This window comes from Rana temporaria, chromosome 5 (genome assembly GCF_905171775.1).
Source record: "Rana temporaria chromosome 5, aRanTem1.1, whole genome shotgun sequence".
Taxonomy (NCBI): domain Eukaryota; kingdom Metazoa; phylum Chordata; class Amphibia; order Anura; family Ranidae; genus Rana; species Rana temporaria.
The window spans coordinates 214,358,177-214,366,169 of NC_053493.1; the positions used below are offsets into that span (position 1 = coordinate 214,358,177).

At 39.3% G+C, this 7,993-nt stretch overlaps 1 long non-coding RNA gene across 1 annotated transcript; it reads right to left on the reverse strand.

Moving 5' to 3' along the window:
* Positions 1-6,534: 6,534 nt before the first annotated feature.
* LOC120939618 lies at positions 6,535-7,743 on the reverse strand. Its single transcript, XR_005749314.1, has 5 exons — positions 7,547-7,743; positions 7,291-7,422; positions 7,101-7,180; positions 6,902-6,976; positions 6,535-6,636 (listed from the first exon to the last, which is right to left on the reverse strand). It is a non-coding gene; the product is annotated as an uncharacterized LOC120939618 (long non-coding RNA).
* Positions 7,744-7,993: the final 250 nt, after the last annotated feature.

A 7,993-nucleotide genomic window follows, 5' to 3' on the forward strand; every position in this document is an offset into this window, starting at 1 on the left:
TGTGTGACCCTGAACAGAAAGTGTTGGCAAACAGGGACAAGCTAGGTGAATGAATACATGGCACTACCAACTGCAGCCACAATATTTAAACCCCTCATTACAAGGTAAGGCAAATAAACAGCACAGGGAATATAACTACACTAATACATAGTTAACACAACAAAAACATTTGGAAGTGTACCATTTCTTTGTGAACAACTCTCCATTGACTTTTTATGTTTACTAATCAAATTCACATTAAATGTATAATACATTTTTGAAGTATACACATTCTTAAAATACAATTACTATGTGATAGGGTTAGGTCGCTGGTTCGTTTCCGGCTCGATGGACCAATTGACAGGGAAAGACCAGAACTTAAGGGCTTTCAGTAACGTTGACTGCTGAAGCCAAATCCAAGAAGATGTATTTAATATTCAAGCATGTACAGTAGCTATCCACAAGCAGAGAGAACAATACAGTACATGGTCATACGTTCAAGATAATTGCTCTGAGTAGCTAGGGAAAGCAATACAATTTATATGTTTTACAAAAAGGGTGGGAACGAGCTAGCTAAAGTGATTATATACCAAATCAGAAATACATGTTTTGATAATCATGAATAAATATTTAATAAATAAAATGGCTATTACCTTTACCCGATCAATATGTATTTCAAATATTTTGCAAATAACCACTCAATACACCAATGACAAAGGCTGGCAGAGCGTTATGAGTTATCTAAAGGAAGCACAGCAGAAGCTGTTTGCTTTCAGACACTTGCTATTTGGAAGTCGGTATGGCCTTGTCTAAACTAGGCAGGGAACAAGCAAGAGAAAGAAGTGGTATTTTGTATGTTATAAATTTGAGCTTCACATATACAAAAAGTTTATTTGGCTGCAAAAACAGCTAAAGATTGCCTGGTAAACACTGGAACTAGGAGACTGGAGCTCTACTGAAGGAAAGGGAGCATAGGGAATATCATGTGCTTTGTTGTATACTTACAATAAAAAATATTTTTTAGAATTGTTTTCTTTTACCTTGAATATATTAACAAAACATACCATACATTCCTGTTAACTGCCATGGGGCTATTACATTTATTTTGGTTAACCCTAAACTCAAAGCTAAGGTTTTCCAAGACCCGTTTAATTTAGTTGCCCTTCTCTGAAGTTTTTACAGTTCCACAATATATTTTTCATGAAAAGGTACACAAAACCTAATCACATATTCAAGACAATGTCTTATTAATTGCTTTATTTAAGGGCAAGATTATGCATTTCACTTTTGCATCAGACTCTCTTGCTAGCTACAGATTGGCATTGCATGCTTTTATAAATCAATACCAAGTACCTGCTACTGTAGATCAAAGTTTGCATCTAGTTCAGCTTGTAAGCGTGAAATATCATGCAAAGACTCGATTCCACTATATAGCTGTGAGTCATCTTCAAACACAGAAGCAGTCATTTTAATCCCAAAGTTCATACAATTTTAAAACAGGTTGAAAAGTAATGGTCTTAAAACTGAACAGAGGAGTACACTTTCAACTTTAGACCATTCAAGTTACAAATCACCAATCACGATTCCCTGAATGTGATCTTTGTGCAAGTTTCCTAATCAATTCAAATCGAACACAGGTGCAGAAGTACTTAGCAATGTAAGTGGCACATTGGCAATGTTCCAGCAATTAAAAGGCTTGCATGGCTGGAGCAGCAACTGAGTAGATGGGTAGCTGTAGGCAGAGTAGCAGTGCACACAGAAACTGGAAGACAGATGCAGTTTCAAAGTCATAGCATGTAAGTCCTGGTATTTCAACCATTCTGTGTTAGTGAGTTGACCTTGAGTTAATATATCCTCTAAATAGACCAGAGCCTTTATTTTGAATGTATGAGGATATAATAACCCTCATATTATCTTTATGTGTATATCAAGAGACGTTTCACCAATTAACTTGGTGGATGTAAATATTACCACATAGAGATAGAAGTTTGGTTCATATACAGTATAGTGGCATTGACCTCTCCATATAGGGATACCTGCTATGGTCATTTATATACCTTTTATGATTTATAATAAAGATTATATAAAGATATTATATAAAGATATAATCATTTTCGACAAGTGGCCTTTTGGGGCATAGGGAAGCACACCCTCATCTAGACTAAAGGTTTCGGTACCAGAAAAAACATCATCTTGTAATTTGACTGCTGTTAGAGATTGTATGGACTAACAGACATGTCCTACCACAAATCATCTATATAGGTGTTGGGTTCTGTTTCCTATTCATTTTCAGTGGTAGGTGACCCATCATGGTGCACTGACAATAAAAATGTATATAGCTAAGAGATAAGGGAGTTGATTACTACTATAGTCCAGTGGAGGATAGATATATTAGGGAGCTTTTATATAATTTGTGGATGAGGTCAGACATGTCATTGGGACTTGAGCTTTAAAGTGTCTTAAAGGCAAATCTTAGTAAGTGGAATGTTATTCTTAGATGCATTGAACCTAAGAAAGGCAACAGATGAGAAACTATAGATATGTCATTCAGGACCATTGTTGAATTGAAAGATGAGACTCTTTTGAGCCATATCTATCAGGAACCAGAGCACCTGCTGGTGGCACTATGGTCTTCAGAACTGAAAGGTGTAGTTCAAATATCCACCAGCAGATGTCTCCCATAAGCCAGCAGGTCTCAGAAATTTGTATTGAAATTATGCTGGTTGCTAGGAGGCTATTTAGCCCCTCATCTAGCATTCCACAGGGCCTCTGTGTTTTGCTCTGTGCACCATACAGCCTGATCTTGTTGCCCCTGGCCGGATCCTGCTTCTGTGCTTAATACCCTTACCCTTGCTGCCTTGTATATGTTACCTTGAACCTGATGCCTCTCCTTGATCCCAGGTTTGGCCCCATTCCTGACCTGTCTCAACACATGTACTTTCTGCCTGACCCAATTTCTCTATATGGAAAGCAAGTGAGCTATTCCTTCAGCACCTGTTTAGTAAACCGAATGGCTGATCATTCAGCCAATTACCCAACCTGTTATACAACTTTTCAAAGCTAAGATATGATCACCAAGATCATTGCTAGTATTGCTGGAATCTGTGACAGCAGCTGTATGAGCCCCTGTGAGACATCATTGTTGTTAGAGGGAACTCACCATGCTGTACTTCACTCCCCAACTCATTCATTAGTGAATTATTTCAAATTATACAAGCACAAGTTTCTAATCTGTAAATGAATGTTTTTCATCTGTATATTTTTTCTAATGCAAATTTCACCTGGGCAAAGAACATGCACAGGAAAAAACTAGACCAATGAGGCATATTCTTTCTTGTGTACTGAACCCTCACTGCTTCATCCACCTAGGTGACAGTAGGTAAATTTACCCCCTCAAAGCCTTGGTAGGAAGAAAGAAATATGATCTGCTTATATCTTTCACCTTTTAACCGAAGAAAGTAGTCTAGCAGACTTTTCCATAGCACAAGCTTTATTCACAGGAGGGCAGAGCATTCTGACTTTATGAGAGACTTTATGTAAAACCATGTCACTGTCATAAGGTAATGCCTCAAATACATAATTCATAATATATATATATACAGAATATCACTGCTCTCTATCCATGGTAAATTAAAAATATCCGATCACTTGTTCATCTAAGGAAGTAAAACATTATAAAAGGCCAACTACAAGTGGCTGTTCTAAAAAAATGTATTCCTGGCTGTTTATAAGTGCTTGTTATTATATTTGGAACACGCACAGGAAAAAGCAATGCTGAAGTCTAAAGCCACATAAAACCTTTAGATCCATCACTGCAGGAATGTGTTTGCTAAAGCAAATTGTGGATTTATTACTTTGTAGGATATGTACAGTATTAGAGAGATTTTTTTGGTTAATATTATGCCGACTGTGATTTACATTGTTTGAAGCTATTTTCTACTTTCACCAAAGAAAAAGCACTTGTTTTGTTATTTTCGCTTTCCTCGTGCTGATATGATGCTTATCTATATTCTCTGGTCTCACCTTCATGAAAGGAAATGGGCTATTATACAGTAAATGATTCTTCATTCTCTAATTTAAACATCATTTTATGGCATGTTCTTTTATTTGTAAAAGTGATTTATTAAAAATATAAAATTGCTGGATATTTTGTCAGGTCAATATTTTTAAGCGTTTGGCAAAATGTTTGGATTGGTTTTAGGTAGGCTGTTAGTTACATGCAATTTAGTAATCTTTGTGTAGCGCCCCCCCCCCTTTTTCTTAGTTAGTGGGGCGCTACGCTAAAGTTAGTGTAATGGGAGATTTAAGTTGCTCCCACTCACAGATGTTTAGTTTGTGCTGTTGCCAGTTTGGAACTGCCTCCTAGGTCCGTCTGCGTGCCAGGGGTGTGTTGTCACCCCTGGATGACAGTTGGCGCTACAGGGGTTCTGATGGACCTATCTTTCCCAGCAGCCAATCAGAAGTGTTTTTCACTCTTTTGGGCATGCTGGCGGGGGGTATATCTGTGGCAGCCGCCATGAGTAGATGTGCTATGCGGGGCCCGAGTCCAGGTGCGGCATCCACCTTCAGGGTGCGCGCATCCATGGGCCCCGCCATTGAGACTTGCCTGACCGGAGCTGCATACCAGGCAGAGTCTCACCTTGATGCTGAGAGGGACCCCAGCGGCTTGTTGGGTTCCAGATCCTAAGCCGGGAGCTGTACGATGAGGGGTCTGCTCAGGAGAACCTAGATACAGAGGTTGTCTGCGAGTTTGGGACATACCATCGGGGATCCGGTCACCACGCCACACGACAGGTACATTGCAACTGTCCATAGGTGACCCAAAATTGTGCTTACTGGGACGATTCGCCAGTCCTAATCTTTAACCATTTCCAAATACCTATCAGGCCTGTCCAGAGGCCCTGTTTCCTCCCAGTGACTTTATTTGCAAGTGACCCACCGGCTGCCAGGCTAAAGTTAACTACCTGTCCGGGGGCACTTTACCCACTCCGGCGGGAGTGGCGATGTTTGAGCTATCTGTACTGAGAGCAGGCTTGCTCTCCATGCTTTGATATCCAAGGCCTGATACCACAGTTTCCTCTTGCTCATCAACCCTTTCTTTACTGTGTGTTATGTTGATGTTGGCAATGTTAGCCTTGGAATAAAGCATTGGAAAATCCACTCTGCTGTTTGGACATTCGCTCCTTATCCACACTCACAAGTTATACCCCTAGACAAGAGAACTTGGTAACTTAATACGCCGATCCCAAACTATTCAGCAGCTCCTTCGGGGGTGAGCGCTACATTTGTGTTAAAACAAAAATGCTGATATTCTGAGTAGATGGGATTTGGTGTTGGGTACAGGATAATAAAGACTTTAGTGAGGAGATAATTGAACCAACACACTGTATTCATAAGTTTCCCTGGATAATTTGAGTTTTTTTTACAACATTTAGGTTGGTTTTGGATAAGTTGAGTTGGTTACATGCAATTTGGTCATCTATGATAAAAATGTATAGAGTGGGATAAAGATATGCAAAGTAGATAAGTCTTGATGATTAGTACAGGATTATAAAGACTTTACACGTATAATATACAGTATAAACCATCACATAAATCATAATTTGCCTTGAATATTTTTCAAGCTTTAAAAATTCAGTCATTGTTAAAATGAATCTGTCCTCAGGCTAAGGACATTTAGGTATTTACATATACTGTACATAACAAGCAGTGAATAAGCTTTAAAACAAGTCCTCACTGACTTCACTAGTTGTAGGCACTTTGGAGCAGTTCATCCTTAAATTTCACAGTAGAAGCACAAGAGTTATTCAAATCCTCCTCTCAGCAGCCCGGGCCTCTATGCTTACCCTCCCTGCAATGACTCAGCAGCCTTCTGTCATTGTAAACACAAGGCAAGATCTCTGAAAAGGGGGAGCTGAGTGAGTTTAGCTGCTAAGAGAACAACTTAAAGTGCTGGCAGGCACTGTGTCAGGGTGCTTTGGAGTTCCCCCCCAAAGCACCTTGTCCCCATGTTGATAGGGACAAGGGCCTCACCCCCACAACCCTAGCCATTGGTTGTCGGGGTTTGTGGGAGGGGGCTTATCAGAATCTGGAAGCCCCCAACCTCCCCCCTATGTGAATGGTACATTGTACCCCTACTCATTCAACAAAAAAGTGTCAAAAAGTAAAAACTACAATTGAACCCAAAGCATTTAAATTTTCATGTGGAGTTCCCCATAAAATCTATACTAGACCCAAAGGTCCTGGTATAGATTTTGGGGGGACCCCATGCCATTGTTTTTGTTAATTCTGTCATAGGGTTCCCCTTAACCACTTCAATACACTGTACTATATATAGGGGGGTATGTGATCGAGAGTCCTAAAAAAGGATACAGCACCTCATCCCAAAATAGATTCAAAGGAGGGGAATTTTTTGGAAGAGTTGGGGGGATTATTGCGGTGCGATGAAGAAAACCAGACAAAGTATGTATATATATATATAAAAAAGGTTTATTCATTCAATTTTTACAAAATATAGTAATTCAATATACAGATAGTGCATAAATTATTTTGTGGGAGCAAGATCTAGAAATAATTTTTTCGATCAGGTCGACCCTACTAGTTTCGCCTCTTGGCTTCTTCAGGGGAATTAGGACAAGATCGTCTCTCTAGATTACTCTAAAGAGATGAAAAAGAATAAAACAATTTTAACATATGCATACAATATAAGCTCAAAAGAACTTCGATTATATATGTTCAACAAAACATGTCATGTATATAGAGTACAAACAAAAGTTTGGCTGGGATCTCTGGCGGGGCAAGAGAAACCAAAGTTCATAGGAGCAAATGCGCATATATCCACAGCCTGGTAGCAGCCAATGCAGTTCAGCCCATGAGAGGGGGCTGGCAGCAAAATTCCATAGGTAGGAGAAATAAAACCTACCCTAGCTTCATGCACAGCCAGTCAAGGAAAAACCCCCTCAGGGTGGATATTGAAATCCAAGTTCAACTGACAGGACTTAAAAATACAGAAGAAAAAGAATCTATGTTAGAATATGTGTTATTAAATTATGATCTGTTTCAACTAATTAAACAAATCCATAATAGAGTCAATAGGGTTAATATATGTAAAACAGCCATACCTTGAAGCGTAATAAAATCAAGGTGAATACAGGGGAATTAAGTAAGACAATAACATGGGCACTGAAGAGCCTCAATTCATCTGAGAAAAAAAAAAAAAAAAAAAGTGTTTGAATAGATTTAATATACTTCATAAAGTTAGTGAGAACATGGGTAACTAAATTATTAAGTGTAAGCAAGGGATCAACTTACATGGAGTATTTAACTAGATGAACAGTCTGAGTGCAAGCAAACATCAGCTGGTGATAGAAAGTCAAAGGATAGTCGTTTGCAGCAAAAATCAAGGACCAGTCAATTGCAGCTGAAAAGTCCACAGATAATCTCCTTTAAAAAGGGTAGAAAATGAATGAAAATAAATGAAAATGTGAAGGTTTAGCCATAAGTATTCAAACCTTACACAGAGGAGACAATAGTGAGGAGAGTGAATGGTTGCAGGATGGAAACTTACCTATCTTTAAGAGGAATAAAGACATCTGTCAGTACCCTGTTGGTAGCAGACAGATAATGATCATATCATGCTATATATAGCCTGTTGGGGAGGCGGGTGCATCGCGATTGGATCTCAGAGGTCACATGGTCGCTGAGATGCCTACAATTCCCACACTCCTTAGCGCTGAAGCAGCCGTGTCATATGATGACACCGGCCAATCAGCAGAGCCGCACTCTGGAGAAAAAGGAAAAAAGGAAGGAAACGTATGAGTGCAGAGGGGAGGAACACAGAGCACCAAAAGAGAGCGATTGCCAGCCAGCAGCACCAAAACAGTCACACATACACAGAGCGGCGTGGACCATGACCGCAAGCTGACTGATCAAGGCAAACCAAGCAATCAAACATGAAAGCAAAAGCAGTAGATCATATATTGTAGAAGTCAAAATATAATAAAGAATTAAGACA